The 18921-nt window shown below is 55.2% G+C and overlaps 1 long non-coding RNA gene across 1 annotated transcript; it reads left to right on the plus strand.

Moving 5' to 3' along the window:
* Positions 1-13322: 13322 nt before the first annotated feature.
* LOC131489521 (uncharacterized) lies at positions 13323-18537 on the plus strand. Its single transcript, XR_009250631.1, has 3 exons — positions 13323-13459; positions 14803-15030; positions 16482-18537. It is a non-coding gene; the product is annotated as an uncharacterized LOC131489521 (long non-coding RNA).
* Positions 18538-18921: the final 384 nt, after the last annotated feature.

Below are 18921 nucleotides of genomic sequence, written 5' to 3' on the forward strand. Positions count from 1 at the left end.
CTCAGTTTCCTCTTCTGCAAACGGAGAATAAACAATCCCCACCTCTCAGAAGGAGGATCTAGGGGGCTGGTCTTGTACTTAAAGTGCCCACAAGCACGGCCAGCAGTTAGCGTTGTTGACGCTGGTTCCTCCCATCTCCACATTGGCCAGGGGAGACTGAGGGTCCTTCTCCCAGGGCTGGGTCTCAGAGGGGACCACAGCAGGGGTCACCACTTCCCGGGCTGCCCAGGGCAGAGACCCGCTCCCAAGGAGTCTGGCTTTGCTCCTATGGCTGTCATGGGAAGCCCAGCTGGGTTTACACGGGTTGTTCTGATTCCATGTCCTAATCTTGCTACAGCAGGAAAACCATGTAAGTTTAGAGAGAGATTAGATTCTCTATAAGATAAAGGTATCTTTAGGGGCGCCTGGGTGGCGCAGTCGGTTAAGCGTCCGACTTCAGCCAGGTCACGATCTCGCGGTCCGTGAGTTCGAGCCCCGCGTCGGGCTCTGGGCCGATGGCTCGGAGCCTGGAGCCTGTTTCCGATTCTGCGTCTCCCTCTCTCTCTGCCCCTCCCCCGTTCATGCTCTGTCTCTCTCTGTCCCAAAAATAAATACAAAACGTTGAAAAAAAAAAAAATTAAAAAAAAAAAAAAAGATAAAGGTATCTTTAGCAAGGAGAGCAGACAGAGAGCTCCCTCTGTTCCCTCAGTTAAGAGGTGTCAGCACAGCCACCTTGTGGGGTAGGACAGGCTCTCTCTGCTTCGATCCCATTCGTTCAAACTCAGAATCTCTCAGCTGTGCACACATCGCATAACTCACATCAGAGCTGTGGGCTCCACAGACTAGCTGGGCCAGTGGATGCATGTCATACCAGAATGACGCCACAGCCACGCACTTTCTGTGGGCGGTGATGTGAGGACGCTTGATAGACCAGGAATCTCAGGTGGTAAACGCCTCCTCCTTCTCCCCGACCCTGTGCCTTCAGGCCACCATCGGGGCGCTGCTGGACTAACAACAGGCTGCAGCAGACCTCCTAGAAAGATGCTCAGGGTGCCAGGATGGGTAAGTCTACCCAACTGGAGGACCAGCGCCTGGATCCTCAGGACTGTGTTGCAGGTGGCTGTTGTCAGGAGGGGACACAGCAGTGCTGAGAGCTTCTGGGGAGCGACGCTAGGAGGAGCTTCACGGGGAGGTGAACCAGAGGGAGGCGGGAGGAGGGTGCGCTGAGAAAGGCCTGGGGGTATGGGGCGGAATTCTGCAGACAGCCATGGAGGACAACACCCTAGTGATTGGGTGATTGGGACCGGGGCTGTTTGTGCAGATGGGGGGGGGGGGGGGGGGGAGTGGTGGTGCAGTACAGAGCCGGCAGAGAGCAAGGACTTGGGGCCAGGATGCTGGGTGTGGGTCCAGGTTCTGCAGCTCACCACTTGTGCAACATGAGGGGAGCCTCTTCACGTCTCTGCTCCCCAGTTTCTCCCTTCAAATGGATGATGACAAAGAAATACTACACTGAAAGCCCTTAGAGCCGTGCCTAGGCCGGGGTGAGCACCAGTTCAGTGATGGCTGTGATGGTGCCGGTGACAATACTGATGATGGTGACTGTGATGTTGACAAGGATGACAATAACAACGACAAAAGCACACTATCCAGGACAAATATCACGTCCTGCCAGAATCACCTTCCAGGACAAACTCTGAGACTCCCAGAAATCCCTGATGGTGCTGCTCACTTCCAGATGCAACATGAGAAGAAAAAAAAAAAAAAAACCACTCTCAATAAATAAGACAAAAGTCCTTTATAAAAACAGCCATCCTCCTAAGAACAGCAGGAAATGTAGTTAAATAGTCAAAATTCAATTTCTTTTGGTCTAGACATAAATAATGAAGTTTTACAGAATTATAATTTGAAGTATAATATACTATACAATGACTCTCTCTCAAATCTGATTTTCTTCCTTGTAATTGATTTGTGGGATAGACTTAACTGAGAATAATTATTTACCCTTATAAAACAAATAGTATTTCTGATTATGGACACAAGCTAATGTTCCCACTAGCTCTGCGTCAGAACTCCCTGCAGAGGCACAAACAGCACAGCTTTATCACAAACCCAGGCTCAGGACACACGGCAGCCCACCCCGCCCTGAGGACAAGTGTGCCCACTGCGAGCACACTGTGCCCGGGGTTCAGTGCTGGTCGCCACCAGCCCCAGCCAAAAAGCCATTAGCGTTTGATCCTCAGCGACGTGCGGCCAGCGGAGCTGAGCCCAGTGACCACCCCCCCCCCATCCCCCCGAGGCAGGAACGAGGACATTCCACCCGGCCTGGGGCGGTGGCCGCTCCTTACGGCACCCTCCCCCCACACCCCGCCCCGTGGCCTTGTGGGTGTCCAACGTCAGTGCGAAGGTCGGACGACGGGCATGAGGGGCGGAAGTCCGGCAGGCTCGGGTCACTCCTGCAGTTCCAGGGAGGCGGGGGGCCACGTCACCCCAGCCCGTGTCTCTGTAGCTCTGCCCGTGCGTGTGAGTGAATGAATGTTCCTGGATTGGCGCGCGTGACTCGTGTACGTGCTCGGGTCTAAGTGTGCAGGGGTGTGGCCCCCGGCGTCCAGCGGCAGGAGGGACACACACAGGGAACACCGGGTCCCCCTCCCCGGCGGGGTCCCGCCCGCGGCTCCTCCGTCATCAGGGTCTTACCTGTAGCGACAGGAGCGCCGACAGCGGGACCAGGCACGGCGCAGGGCAGGTGCTCCCCGAGGTCAAGGCGCACACGCGGCCCCTGCGCCTGGGGGACACGCGGCCTGGGACGCAGGCGGTGCGGACGGGTCTGAGCCCGCGCATTTCAACTCGCCCCGGGAGGTGGCCCTGGGCGGCCGCTGGGGACGTCGGGACGCTCCCGGGCCCGTCGTGGGCAGAGACTCGGGGGCCGCGTGCACGGGCTCCTCCACGGACCCCAGGCTGCCGCTGGGTCCCCGCCCCCCGGGGACACCGTCCCCTCAGGCGACGCGGCCTCACAGACCCCGGCGCCATCTTCCTCCCCGGCTCTCTTCCCGCGCGGAGGCTCACGGGAGGCTTCTGGTTGGCGGGCGCGGGTCACGCGGGGCAGGGCGGCTGCAAGGGCCTTCGGGAGAGCGGCGTGGCTTCCACCCTGGACGTGCCCACGTGGGAAGGGAGTGCCGGGAGGCGCGCGGGCTCGTCCCCGTCCGCGCGGGCTTCTCCTGGAGCCCGAGCTCGGGGACGGGACCTGTGGGCCCCGCTCTGCGCCCACCACGCGTGGTCCCCTCCCCGTCCTAGTGCACCAGGCCCGGCCCCACCTGCGTGTCTGGAACTTTCTCCCCACAGCCCCATCCAGGCCTAGCTCCCGTGCCGCCCCCCCCGCCCCCCGAGAGGCTCCCGCACCCCCGCCATTGCCGGACACACAGGGGGTTCACCACGCCCTCCCTCTTCCAACGCAAGGTCAAACGGGGCACGTCCTCGCTCTCGCAGACGTCAGGACCCCGGCAGACGCCCGCCACGGATGCTCCGGGGCAGCTTCCCAACAGACCAGGGCTCCTCCCAGCAGGGCTCCTTCCCAGGCTGGGCCTGGGGATACACCGACCCAGTTTGCTCACAGATCTGCGGTGTGGGGGCCCTGAGTGTGCGGGGCCCTCGGCGGGCGTGGCTGAAGTGCCTTTCTCTCAGGGCTGGCCACACTTCTCCTTGACCCCAGCACGTAAGGGAGCCATGCTGAACCTCACGTGAGCGTCGTCGTTAAAGGGCCCGACCTCCGGCGGACACCGACAGCGATGATGATGGATGATGACGGACGCTGAGGAGGTCCAGGGTCAGGCCCTGTCTGTCTGTCGGTCTGTCTCGGGTTAGACACCGAGAATGTGGGCTGGGTTCCGGATGAATGCAGGGAGAGGTCTGCAGGAGGGTGAGGGAAAAGCCATCCTGCATGTCGCCAGCAGGTTGTGTCCCCAGGCTCCTGCCTGGAGCCCAGCTCTGCAGGGAGGCGGGCAGAGCCTGGCCCCTCAGCTGTAGCCTCCCCGTCTACAGAAGGGTACGACGGGCTGAGTCAGCCCAGACCGGTGTGAACCCCTCTTCACCATTGACGCACACTTTCTGAGGCCCACGCTGCCCTCTGCTGAAGCAAACAGGGCAGAGGAGGAAGAAGAGCCATGGGTGGTGATGGCAGCTGGGCTACTGGAGGCCATCACCCTGGCCTCTCAGGACCGTGGAGCGTTCTGGAGTCAGCCAGCAGAGCTAGTGATGCGTCTGCTGGTTTGTCCCCAGGAAGGCCTAGGGCAGGGAGGAGCCCACTCCCTCCCTCCAGTGGGATGAGGGGACAGCAAGGAGAGAGGACGGAAACATGCCTGCACCCCCGGGCACTGGGAACACCTGGGCAGATTGAAACTTTTCACTGAGTTCAGCTACTCGCCCTGGAGAGCTCCAGAATGTTCTAATGGTCCCCGTTTCCCTCCTGAGCTCAGGTGCCAACACAGCATCATCCAATTTTTCATCCACTGGAGCCACCTGAGCTGAGCTGCAGTCACGCAAGGAGCTGTAATAAATGCGCTCCTTGTAATAAACGCACCTCTTGGAGGGAGCCGTAGGAAGCCCAAGCACAGTGAGCACTTTGCTATAAATACTAATGCTTTCCACAGACCTTGTTTAGAGGAAGAGATTTACAGTGCGGGGCGGGGGGGGAATGGGGGGGGTCTGGGGTCTCCACCAAGAAAATAATAATCTGAATTTACAAAATAAACCTAAGGTGATTATCTACATTGCCATCTGTGAGTGGTTGTGTTTACAGAATGTCTCCTCCACGCAGGTGTATTTAAGTTGTTGGGTTTGGAAACCATGGTGTCACTGTGCACACAGAGGGGTCAGTCAGCAAACTTGGGGGTGCTTGGCCCGGCCCTCAAAACCGCTTCACTTGGACTCAACAGGAGGGCCTGAACTTTTTGTAATTTACATGGCTTTCAGGTGGGTCAAGTACTGCCCCCCCCCCCCCACCTACTCTCGTACACCTAGCCATTTCGTAGGTGTATGTGTCCCGTCTGGTCTCAGGGGACGTGCGGGCTCACAACCACTAGTCAAGAGTCCTCAGCCATTCAAACAGGGGAAGCAAAGAGCCCTTGTCTTCAGAACTACGCCCCATCCTGGTTATCACGCAACTGTTAAGACAACTGTTGTAGGGATGCCTGGGTGGCTCAGTTAGTTGAGCATCCGCCTCTTGACTCTGGCTCAGGTCATGGTTCATGGGATCAAACCCCACATCAGGCTCTGCACCGACAGCAAGGAGCCTACTTGGGATTCTCTCTCTCAAAAAAAAATAATAAATAAACTTTAAAAAATGTTGTAGTCCCTTCCTTGTCAGGAGCACATTTATGGCAAAGGGAAAATTCTTATTTTTTTTTTTTTGACTTTGCAATAATTGGGCAGCTTTTTCCTTTGCTCTATTTTTTTTAAGTATAATTAACATACAGTGTTACAAGTTTCAGGTGTACATTGATTCAACAATTCTATACATTACTCAGTGTGTACCACAATAAGTGTACTCTTAATCCCCTTCCCCTATTTTCACATTTTAATAAAATATATTAAAAAGTTCATAAGTAATACAGGATGAGACAGAGATGGTTTATCTACCAGCATCCATCTACCCCTTCCTTCTTGCCATGAGTCGCCCCTCCCAGTAGTGGCACCTCCTTCAGGATTCCCCCCCCCACCCCCCAGCTGCTCCTCGAAGTCCGATATCCCCCTCTTCCACCCTCCAAGGGACTTATGAAGCCATTCATGCCAAGAAAAGCAGAAATAAGGGGTGTATATTTCCACCTACACTTCATCATCAAAGAAATTCTATTTTCCAACTCAAAGCACAAAACACATGCTATCTTCAGGTACAGTGAGGACTGTGAAAATTAAACCTATCTAGAGAAAGCCAGAAGCAAGTAGCAAGTCTCTAGTGTCTGGTAGATGCCTTATGGTGAACGCAAGGTCTCCAGGTGGCATTACACAGCCCAACCTTCCAGCAGTACACAGAGCCTCACCGGGACTCCTCGGTGTGGACAACAAAGTTAAAGAAACAAATCAAGGGGCGCCTGGGTGGCGCAGTCGGTTAAGCGTCCAACTTCAGCCAGGTCACGATCTCGCGGTCCGTGAGTTCGAGCCCCGCGTCAGGCTCTGGGCCGATGGCTCGGAGCCTGGAGCCTGTTTCCGATTCTGTGTCTCCCTCTCTCTCTGCCCCTCCCCCGTTCATGCTCTGTCTCTCTCTGTCCCAAAAATAAATAAAAAAAAAAGTTGAAAAAAAAAATTAAAATAAATAAATAAATAAATAAAGAAACAAATCAAGAGGGGTGCCTGGGTGGCTCAGTCCGTTGAGCATCCGACTTTGGCTCTGGTCATGAGCTCACGGTCTGGTCTTGGGAGTTCGAGCCCCGCATTGGGCTCTGTGCTGACAGCTCATTGGCTGGAGCCTGCTTCAGAGTCTGTGTTTCCCTCTCTCTCTGCCCCTCCCATGCTCACACACACACTCTCTCTCTCTCTCTCATAAACATAAAAAAACAAAACAAAAAACAAGAGGTCTTTGCCATTGTTGTCCAAGGGGACTCTCCTTCCACTCCTACTCTCCCAGGGTCCCAAGAAGGATGAGGATAAAGACGGCCACCTACCCCCTTCTACCCCACCTATCTCTGCCTCCCCCACCTCCCCACTCCTATCCAACCTCCTCCACCTGCTCCTCCTATCTCCACCTCCCCCACCTGCCCCATTCGATCCCCACCTACCCCATCCTATCCCATAATAGTAGAGATGCTTGCTGTCCTCTGAGCCAAAGACCTTGATCACCATGCTGTAGAGATGCAACCCTTCCACCAGCATCCAGGCAAAGGCACTCAGGAAGAAGTAGTGCAGGAGCACGGCCAGCACCTGGCAGGGGACCTGGGAGCGAAGACACACAAGCGGACATCTCTCTGGCGGTTCCTGCGTCCAATTCCGGAACATCTGCTGCTCACGTGCCCTCATTTCCCGGCGAGGCAGAGCGGGGCGGGGTCCTGGCTCCCTTTCTGGCCCCCCCCCCCCCCCCCCCGCTTTAGGGTTGGGGCGGGTGACTCCGGCACAGCGATTGGTTCACGAGAGGGCGGGCGATCAGGCGCGGCCAATCAGCATAAACACGAGAGTGCGCAGCAGGATTGGCTGGAGGCGGACACGTGAGCAGCCCGGCCAATGGGGTGGGCTCTGGGGAATGGGCGGAGCCATCCGGGAGCCAGCGCGCGAGCCTGGGGCTTGTCAGCCACGTGGGCCGCTGGCTGTGAGCAGGTACCCGAGCTGGACCCGCAACCCCGACCGGCTTAGGCCGCAGCGGGGGCGCCCCCATCCCATGCCCGTGTCCACAGAGGCCGGGAAGGGGGCGGAATGATGGGAGGGGGGATATAAATTTATATACTACGTTCAAATAATAAAAATAAGGAGAAAAAAGTAAGAGAATTGAAGACAGAAACGGCATGATTACGTCGGGCGGATTTCAGACACCAGGGGCCCTGGGGTCCCCTCCCGGGGTTATGGGAACCTGGAGCCCCTGCACATCTGCTTCCCCTCCCAGGGGAGGGACAGTTGCACAGGCAGTGCCCGCATCACCCAATGCCTGATCCAAATTTGGAATTCCAGGCCCCTCCCAGAGCTGCTGAACCAAAATCTGTCCTAAGAAAATCCTGTTTGCTGATGCATCCAGAGAATGAGGCTGGCACATACCTGGTCCCTCCACGGTACATGTGGTGCTTTTTAGATGCCCCCCCCCACACACACACACCCCTAAACCTGCGGGGAAGGACTCTGCAGCACAGGAGGGTAGATCTCTCCCTAGGCAGCAGCCCCAGGACAGGCAGGTGGTGGCCGAGGATCCTGCTGGATCAATGTCACAGGTGTGTGCCCTCACAGATGGAGCCACAGGCAGGCAGAGGAGACACAGCCAGCTGTCCGGAGCTGGGCCAGCTCCCCTGGAGGCCTGTCTCTGTGGGAGATGCTTCCAGACCTCTACCTCCCGGAAATCATGAAGCCTCAGCCCCACCCCCGTTAGCCAGGAGCCCAAGCCCTTCCGACCCCCTCTTGCTGGGCACAGCTGGTCTTCCTCTGCTAATTGTGCTCTGAGCAATCCTCCAGAAGGAATGAGGCCATCCCACTGAGTTCCCTACATCTGCCATCCCATTAGTGAGAACATGAGGGCAGATGTGTGGCTGCAGAAATGATCCTTCATTTGTCTTTCAAGTTAACTCCTGAGCCCCTCGCTGAAGGTGATTTCAGGCAGCAGGACATTGCTCTTTTCCGGCTCAATGAATCTACATCAACCAGCAATTCAGCCTTTCTAGAAGCTTCCCTGACTTTCCCATTTAAAGACTTTCAAAACGGGCTCCTATCCTGGCTCTCTGTTCTCTTTGTTTTCCTCCCCCCTCCTTCTGGATTTCCTTTAGGAGAAATGACCATTGTCCCAGGACACCGCCCAGAGGTGCTATCCCTCGTGTCCCTGCCCCAAGCCAAGAGGTGGGCAGTTGACTCAGGCTGTCACTCACTCACATTACTATTCATGAAATGTTCATTTTTAGCATGGATAACTTCAAACCATTTTCAAATCAACCTTTCCTAGCAATGAGTAGTTGTGATTTGCTCCCACAAAGACACCCACAGACTGTCTAAATCTGGTGTCTTCTACATTGAGTGGTGATAGATTTGGGGGGAAAGATATATTTAATCATAAATCCCTCTGTGACTTCGTTTTTTTTTTTTTTTAAACTGATGTCCTGAGCTGCCTCCCTCCTCCCCTCTCCCACTCACAGACTCAACTACCCGCTGAACATTCACCAGCCTACTCAGGCCCACCACCCAGCCGACCTCCCACGCCAGACAGAGACAGCTTGCACTTAATTATCCACATGAAAGGGACCCCGAGGAGGGAGCCCGGCTCGCAGGCCAGCCAGAGTCCTGGGCACTGTCACACAAGGACATAATGCTACCTGAGTGTTCAGGTGGTAAATGACAGCAGACACGAGGGACCCAGAACATTCTGCAATCACCAGCACTCCAGATGGGTAGCAGGAATGTTCCAGAATAACAGCTGCAGAACCTGAGCTGAAACTCAGTCTCTAGACACTGTGTTGGTGCTGGGTGGTCCCCCACACTCAGACCCGGGGCCAGAACTTCTTGGATGCTTGCACCTCACGAGGGACATGACAGAGAAGCCTCATACCTTTTCTAGAATGAGGCCCCGGAGGCTGGGCTCAGGTCACTATCAGAGTGGCCCCCTGTGCAGACTTGCCTGAGCCTTTCCCAGGCCTGGTTCCACCCATCCCCCAACAGCCTGGGAGGACATACCGGTCACAGCGACTCAAGAGCATCTCTCTGATAGGTTCTGGTTGGGGCCTGCGCAGAAGCTCTCCTCAAGTCTGGGAAGGACGTCACTCAGAGGGACGCTCCGCCGCGACTCCTCGTGGGGACGCGGACGCAGAGCGTGTGTAGGGGAGGAGAGCTGAGCCCCAGAAAAGCAGAGGACAAGACCCGCTCCCACCATGTCCAGGGGCCCACTCTATCCTGTGTCCTGACCTGCCCTGCCAGTGAGCAAGGAGCTAAGACAGCTCCTCCCTGTGGCCATGGACCACGGCGGGAGCCACGGCCACCCCAGGAACGCTCAGCACAAGTGGGAGATGAGTACCGTTCCATGTAAGCCTGTGCACGCCTTTCTCCACACAGCCCACGAAGGCCCCGGAACCCCACATTCACCAGGTTACCCTCGTCCAAGGAAAGCCATGGGCAGAGCTCCCTGCAGGGCCAGACAGGGTGGCACCCTGAGTCTTACTTGGGGTGCACTCATGCCTGTCTTTGCTCACGAATTCCTCCGGCTGCACTCTGGGGGGCCTCCCCCCATGGCCACCGCCGTGCTCAGACAGGGAGACAACTGAAAACAGCAACGACTGACCTCGGAACCCATGGGCCGTGTGTGTGCATGGGTGCGAGTCGGAGGTGCACTTCAGAGACAGCTGGCCTGCCCCCAGACCGTCAGGAGGCCCACAGTCTCCCCCAGCACAGCCTGGAGGAGTGGAGAGGCAGTGCTATCCTTCCCTGATGGGGTGCCGGGGGACGGCAGCCCCCAGGACAAAGGGGCCCTTGCAGGAGGCACAGTCCGGAGGCTCCCCTCAGCCCTCCAGGGCTGTACGACCCCGGAACACAAGATTCTCGGTCTTTCCACTGCCCCCTGGGACTCTGGGACCCTCCAGGGGGGTCTGAATTCTCCAGCGCGATCCTCCGTGGCTTCCCACACCCTGTCCCGTTAACCCCCCGACTCCAGAGGAACAGCCTGAGGACCCGGGACCGTGGGGTTCCAGCTCACAGTCCGCCCGTCAGCCGGCTCGGCAGCGGAGGGAAACAGGCACAGGAATTGCTGGGATGTTCGGGGCCAAAACAGAGGAAAAATCTGGGAAGTCACACGGGGTCTGCAATTAGAACAGGCCCCTCAAAACAGCCCAACGTGTTTTCAAGTCACCCCCGCGCCCAGGTGACACCTAGTCCTGAGGTTCTCAGCGGAAAAGGCGCCAACACGGCCAGCCGGCGGAGCAAACCAGAGGGGCCGAGAGGAGGCAGGAGCGAGGAGGGAGGGCGGCTGTGAGTCCATTTTTTGTCTTGGGGCATGAGCTCCCCGGGGACAGCCGCGTCTCTGGATGTGCCCGAAAACCTTTCATGGCAGCCTCGGCCTGCTCCTCCCTCTACCCAAAATAACCCCCTGGACCATCCTGAAGATATGGGACCTGTCCTTTCACGTGCAGTTGGCCACTCTGCCTGCTGCTCCTGGTGGTGCTGGGGTTGCTGGAAGCCAGGGAGAGGGGTGACTCTGAGGTGGCTAGGGGACACGGTGAGGGGACCTGCCAGAAGGAGAGAAACCTTGGGAGTTCTCAGTCGTAATGAGGAATCCTCCCCAAGGACGGACAGGGAGCACTGACCAGGGAGGCCTTACCCACCCTCACCTGGCCCCACCCCATCAAGTGCCCCACCCCCTCTTCTTTGGCCCCGCCTCCTTTCATGGTGGTCTCTCTCCCTGTCAGTGAACCCTGACCCCCCTCAAGTCACATGACCCGACCACTCCAGTCTCTGCTCCTCCTGAAAGTGGTGCCTGTCCCTGCCCTGTCCACAGTCCCCTGCTCATGCTCAGGCTCACTCTGACCTCAGAGCTCCTCTGATGCTCCCACCCCCTCTGGCACCAAAGCCTGACTCCCCAGGAAGTCCCCATCCCAACTCACCATCACCCATGCGGATTTCCATAGGAATTCTAGAATCAGCTCATCTATTTCTGCAAAAAGGCTGTTGGAAGTCTGATTGCCGTTGCATTGAATTTGTAGATTGCTTTGGAGACTGTCGCCGTCTTAACAACAGTAGATTCTGGAATGACACAGCCTTCTCTCTCTGGATGCTAAGAGCAAAAGGAATATTCCAACAGCAGTGAGATGGCCTTCACTTATAATAAAGGATGGGCCTTTGGCCCAGGGATTCATTTCCAGGAGAGAGTGCTTCATGCAGATGGCTAGGCATCTGACTCTGAAGAATCTGTGAATTAAGGGAAACTTTGGGATTTAAAATAGACACGGACTCGATCCACCCCACCCCCCATATTCCCCAATCTTTCCTGCACTATTCTCTGCAGAGGCAATTGGTCAGGTCTACAGGGTGCTTAAGGGTGCAGAATCCTTGACTAGAAACTAGAAATCACGGGGGATTGGAGTGCAGAGAGGTGATGGGGGTGGGTAGGATTTCCCAGTTCTCTCTGTGCTAATGAGGTGGCTCCTATGGAGACAGTATCCAGGGGACACTGGACCATGAGCACAGGCCAATCAGGTCACCTCTCAAGAACCCAGCACAGACTGAACAGCGTGTCCAGCTGGGTGTTTGTCCCTGTGCTACAACCTGAGGCCACGCTGTTCATCCCTCCACCCCAGGAAGGTGGGTCAGGAGACAGAGGTATCCGGGGGAGTCCAGACCAATCTCCCTGCCGCCTGCAGGACTGGATGCCTGCTTTGAGTGAGGCGGGACAGGAGCCCGGGACGTGCTGTGTCTGTGCGGGGGGCTCAGAGGCTGCAGGCCGCCTCAAGGCTTCAAAGCCAGCACCTGTCCTGCTCTGACTGCGGTTTACTCCAGGACTGACTGGCAGCACAGCCACAGGAAGCCACGTAGATGTGTCCCAAAGAGCTGACGGTGTAAGTTGGGGGAGTTCCTTTTTAATAGCCAATTGCTGCTTGTTGTAAAAGATGATTAGTTCTCACTGTTCATTATGTGTCTCCTTGAGGTTTGGGGAAGAACATCATTTTAGTTGCATATAGTATGGGTTTGCTGGAGACTTGAAGACTGTTTTTAAGGTTAGCCTCTGGGGATAAATGTACAGCCTTGCCTGCTGGCCCCTGGGTATACAGGGCTCCTTGTCCGGCTCTGGGTAAAGAAGAGAATGGGGAGAGCCCATAGGGAGCATCCCCCGTGCCCTAAGCTGCACCCAGGCTTCTGAGGGGCTCAGGCCCTGACGCCCGGACAATGCAGCAAGTTGTCAGAGCCCAACCCGACACGTGGGGTCCCAAGCCTGGCGCTGACACAAGAGCTGTGTAGTCCTGGAAGGGTCCTCGCTGCCAAGGCCGTGGCCTCCTTTTTTGAAAAGCAGGAGAACGGCCCATTCTGGAGGGGTCATATTCAGCCATTCATCCAGCTCCTATAATAGACCCAGGAGGGTCCTCCCTCCAGCAGTCTCAGACCACGTGGTCGCGGACTCTCCCCATGGAGGGGGGGAGGCGGATCACTTGACAAGGTCCCAGCCAATCAGCGCCCCGCCCTCCGCAGGCACGTGACTGGCTCAGACACAGGGGTGTGGCTCCATCAGGGCCAATCAGGGCCAAGACACTTGGCAGCAGGGTCCTGATCCCTAGGTGCCTCCCGCTCCGTCTGCCTCAGCCTGCTCCCCATCCTTCCCTCCTGCTCCCTTGTCCCTCATCTCAGCGAGGCCACCTCCACAGCATCAGAGCCAGACTGTCCCTGCCCTCCCCTCCTGGCCACCAGCCCTCCCCACAGCCACTCCAGCAATCCCATATCCACTTTGGCACAGTGACCCTCCAATTCGGGGAAGGTCCTGGATCCTTCTCTGCTCCCCTCCGACCCTTCCTGCCCCACTGCCTCCCCCCTTCCATTGCCACAGCCTGGTTCCTGGTCTTGCACCCCGCCCCCCCCCCCCCCCCCCCCGCCCATCATGGCCCTTAGGGTTCCCTTTGAATTTCCATCCCAGCGCAGTAAGAACCCGGGGCCCTGACGTTCTGTTCTCTCCTAAGTGGCAGTTGGACTCTCCCCATGACCCCGCCAGTGTACGTGCTGACCTGTCTCCACGCACAGGGAGTGTTCCAGACTGTGCTCACCTGGGTCTCCATCAGCTCTTCCCCGCTGCAGCCAGGCTCTGGGCACCTGGGAGATCACCTGAGGGCTGGGAGGGGTAGGCTCTGCTGGGGCCCAGGGGCGGGAGAGGAAAAGGAGCAGACAGAGCTCTGGGAGACCTCACAGATGCCCTGGGACGGATGGGGGAGCCCCTGGGGAGGCCGCCTAGGGAGGGGAGTGCCCCCCACTCTAGTCAGGAGATGTGAGTTCCTGCCCCAGGGTCCATAGCACTCTTATTCTGCAGGCAAGGAAACTGAGGCACAGAGAGGTTAAATATCTCTCCTGAGGGCACCCAGCAAATGGGCAGAGTCAGGATTTGAACCCAGGGCGGTCGCTTCAGGGGTCTCACTCACCATGTGTGGAGCTCACAGGCTAAGTGGGGGGCTACTCAGAATGGAAGGGGGGCGCCTGGGTGGCTCAGTCGGTTGGGCTTCCACTTTGGCTCAGGTCATGCCCTCAGGGTTTGTGGTTCGAGCCCTGCATCGGGCTCTGTGCTGACAGCTCAGAGCCTGGCACCTGCTTCGGATTCTGTGTCTCCCTCTCTCTGCCCCTCCCCTGCTTCTGCTTTGTCTCTCTCTCAAAAAATAAATAAACATTAAAAAAAAAAACAATTAAAAAAAAAAAAAGAATGGGAGAGGGTAGGGTGCGGTCCAGAGGAGCAGGGATGGGGATTCTCTGCAGGAAGGGAGGTGGGAAAGAGGCTGTTACCAGGTAGCTGCACAAGTTCACTTCTGTGTGTAAGGAAGTGCCACTCTTCAGACATTTGCCGCGAGGAAGGGAGCAGTCACATGGAGACACTGAGGCCCGAGAGGTGCAGTGATGTGTTTCATGGACAGGTGGGCAAGTGGCCAAAGGGAGGTGGGGATGGGCAGAAAGATGCCCTGGGCCCCCATCCATGCTCGGCAACACTGAGCCCTGGTCACTATGGACGATTAAATTGCTTACATCAGGGGCGCCTGGGTGGCTCTGTTGGTTAAGTGTCCGTCTTTGGCTTAAGTCATGATCTCATGGTTCATGAGTTCAAGCCCTGCGTAGGGCTCTCTGCTGTCAGCACGGAGCCTGCTTCAGATCCTTTGTCTCCCTCTCTCTACCTGCATTCTCTCTCTCACACAAAAAGAAATAAAAAATAAATATTAAAAAAAAATAAATACAGAGGCACCTGACTGGCTGGCCCAGTCGGTTAAGTGTTGGACTTCGGCTGAGGTCATGATCTCATGGTTTGTGAGTTCAGGCCCCACATCAGGCTCTGTGCTGACAGCTCAGAGCCTGGAGCCTGCGTCAGATTCTGTGTCTCCCTCTCTCTGCGCCTCCCCTCTCTCTCAAAATTAAACAGTAAAAAAAACCTTTTTAATTACATTGAATGTTCCTCAGTTGCACTGCCACATTTTAATTTCTCAGTAGCACCGTGCCTGTGGCTACATTTGTGGCGGCGTGTGGGACAGCACAGTTACAGAGAGTAGGTGGAGGCCCTGGAGAGTTTGAGCAGGAGGACACTGCATGACATATGCTGGGAAGGGTGCCCCAGGCTGCCACGCGGGGAGCTGCAGGGGTGTGCACAGAAGGGGGAGCTCACGGACCTCGTGCAGGAAGGATCCAAAACAAGGCATCAAGGCATGAGAGAACTCCAAGGTAAGATTATTATCATTTTAATTGGGTGTGATCAAATTTAATTTTTTAAATGTTTATTTACTTTGAGAGAGGGAGAGAGCAAGAGCAGGGGAGGGGCAGAGAGAGAGGGAGACAGAGCATCTGAAGCATAGGGCCCGTTGTGGGGCTCCAACCCAGACACCATGAGATCATGACCTGGCCAAAGTCAGAGGCTTAACCGACTGAGCCACCCAGGCGCCCCTAGGGTTTTATTTTAATGATTTGCATTTGAGAATGAAATACTGATCTGTTGAGTCACCCATGACAGTAAACACACCTCCCTGATAGAGACCTCCCTGCTGACCTGTGACCACCGGTGACTGATGAGCAGGGCTGGGCGGGATGTCACCACGACAGGCACCCTCTAATGGCAACTCCTTGCAACTAGCTCAGGGCTGAGGCACAGGTAGCTTTGCCCTCTGTGGTGCATACACGCCGTCCCTGTAGGAGGCAGACATGAAGCAGAAAAGCAGGAGCCCGAGAGGCACAGACACCCGTACGGCTGAGCTCTCCAAGCTCCGCCTCCAAGGGCCAAGCCACACCCCTCTGACCAGCCTGGGAGGACTCGGTGATCTTTTTCAATAGTCGGGTCCTCATAGAGCAGGGATTGTGTCCCCTCAACCTCCCTCTTGTTGAGCTGGGTGGATGCATTCAAGGCTTTTCACTGCTGTTGGAATTATATAAATCTTGGCAGGCTAATGAGCTGGGGCGGGGGGGGGGGGTTCTAGGTGGTTTAGTTTTCAAAAGCAGTCAAACAAAATAGGTATATGTTATGCTTGGCCCAAGGCTAACTTTCTAATTAAAACAGACTGCAGGTGGAAAAAAAAAAAAAGCAAATAAATACAGCAACAATTATGCATGTGCACATGTGTTCAGAGAGGAGATGCAGGAGGTAGGATGAGGCCCAGCAGAGTGATTGCCTGCCAGGAAATGAGCACTGGGCTGAGGGTGCAGGTCCCAGAAGCACTGAGGCCACAAGAAGTGGAGCCGCGTTAGTGTTCCTGCCATGGCCCTCAGAAGGGCGGTGAAGAGGGGAGAGACGCCTGGAGTCTTGCAGGAGACAGGTGTTTGTCTCCAGAATTCTCTGCCCTATGTTGGGAGGTAACGTTTCTTCTCCTCTGTCCTTGTCAGGTAAAGATCGCTCAGTGCATATTTAGGTCCTGAAGGGCCTACCTATGAGATGGCCACCAGGAGAGAGGGGCAGTGACCGTGAAATCCGCCCACACATGTGGAAGATCCCTGACCTCAGCCAAGTTGTGCCCTGGGTAATCAGGGATGAGCCCCCCAAAGTGTATGTTACATGAGGTTCCCCAGGTGGTGGCCTCCAGCCACTCCCCCCCCCCAGAGCCCTCTCTGTCCTCCCAGAAGCCCCTCAAAAGTTCCCTCACTCACCTGCCGACTTCACCCCTGTTCCCCTCTCCCCCCCCCCCCAGGTGGAATCGCCCTCTGCAGTTCTGTCCAGGACCAAGTAGCTTTCGGGGCCAGGCTGGCCGTTGGTGCTGTCCAGGGTGCTGAACGCCACCGGGACGCCAGGGTGGGGACAGTACCCCCAGCCCACAGGTGGACACGTGTGGGGATCCAATAGCAGAACTGACTACTGTTTTAGTGTTTCCTTCATGCCCTAAATCCAACCGGTAAGAGCTTGAAAATACAGGATGGAGAGATTTTCTGACTAAAATGATGCTTCTGAGCTGAAGCCTGGGGAGATAGTGCTTTATCCTGAATGTCCTCAGAGACAGTGCAGATTCTGAGACACAGCACATCACCAGATTCACTCAGAAGTCTGCAGGCTGAAGATCCGTGGCGGTGGGAACAATGCTGATGTGGTTATCAACCCGCTCAGCAAATGTTTATCCACTCCTCCCGATCATAACACTGTGCTGGGCGGACATTCAGGGGCTCGCAAAGAGACGTAAGGTGGGGTCTGAATGTGGAGGGTTAGAGACAATCGTGAGTCAACATTAAGTATAGAATACTAAAGATGAGGTGACACATATTACAATGCTGTCACCATCTAGCTGGTAAATTTAGGAAGTAACCGGTTTTGTCAGGAACTGGAGTCCTGAGAGCTCGCTGCAGAGTCTGGGGTTGAGAAGTGTTAACAGGACACCTTCATGTTACGCCTAGTTTCCTATCACGATCCCACGTCTCCATGAAGGTTAACCTAAGACTTATTGTTGTTACTGGAGCTTTGGAAGAGGGTCATCCATGAGCAGTATTAGCCTCAAGGAAAGGAGAAAAATGTGTTAGTACTTAGTCATCATGTCGGATAGCAACCACGTTTCTCTGCATGTGTGTGTCTCTCTCTCTCTCTCGGCCACATGCATGCAATCTTCTGCTTCTTTCTATGTGCAAATGTTGATATTCTGTACCTCACACTGGCTCTCCCCCATGGACCCCAGGCACTGACTTCTGTAGAGATTCACACTTCCAACATAATGCACGAGCACATAATAGGTAATGTCCTTCCCTCTTGGTTCGAGTCTAGAGGTCTCCATCTGGTGCAGTGATGTCAGCAGTCTGGCTCAGGCCAATTACCACAGTGAGGAGAAGGCTCTGTTGAGAGGGTTGCAATTAAGTAGTTGGGAGACGCCTCTTCCGTGGTGTCTGACTGTTCCGGGGACACTGGATGATAAACAGTGGCTGCACGAGTGAGACATTACCAAGCACCTGCATGTGCCCCTGACCCAGCGTTTTTACGAGTGAGATCCCGTTTCGTTCTTAAAACATCATTGCGAAGTGCCTCAATTTTACAAGTGATTGATATTCAGAGAGAAAAAGTTGATTTTCCATGCTGATTCGCCCGCTAGGTGGTGGGACTGAGATTCTCATCCAGCTCTTTCTTTTAGTGCCACCTGCCTCCTATGCGGCCAGGGACAACAAGCACAGTTATTAAACCTCTGCTTTTAACGGTCTTCCTAGGACACTTGCAAGTTGTTCTTTTCCATAATGGCATTTCCAAATTGCACGCACAGGTCTCCTTTGTGATTTTTCATCTGCTTTCTTGTGTACATGGATGGCTTGCTTGAAACCCTTTTACATATTTCCACGGGCTACAGAGGGATAAACAGTGTCAACCACCTCTATGAACAGCATGTTTCTGTCACAAGGCGAACCAAAGTGTGTGACCCCTGACCTTTGGGAGGAAAGATGAGCAAACACACACACGCACACTCACACACAAACACACATACGAACACACACCCGTGCACACTCACATATACACATTCATACACATATGCACACACATACACACAAACACCCATGCACAGGTACACACACTCACACAAACACACATGTGCATGCTCACGCACATACAAACACACATGCACACACAGCACAATACACACACACACACCCATGCACACTCACACATACACATTCATACACATATGCACGCACATACACAAACCACCTGTGCACACACACACAAATATACACGTGCACACACACAAACACACATGCACACACAAGCACATATACACATACAAACACGCTCACACACACATACACATACACACATACAAACACAAATGCACACAAGAACACAAACACATCCACTCACATGTACACTCACGCAAATGCACATGCGCATTCACGTAAACACCCATGCATGCACACTCACACACACACGCACACTCACACATACACATTCATACACATGTGCATGCACATACACACAAACACCCATGCACGTGTACACACACGTTCACACATACACATACAAACACACCCCTGGGCACACATGCACACTCATGCACACATACACATAAATGCACAAATACAAATGCACACAAGCACACTCACACAAAAACATGCACATTCATAAATACACACTCACACAAACACCCATGCACACACACACATACACAC

The sequence above is a fragment of the Neofelis nebulosa genome, chromosome 11, assembly GCF_028018385.1.
Source record: "Neofelis nebulosa isolate mNeoNeb1 chromosome 11, mNeoNeb1.pri, whole genome shotgun sequence".
Lineage (NCBI taxonomy): Eukaryota > Metazoa > Chordata > Mammalia > Carnivora > Felidae > Neofelis > Neofelis nebulosa.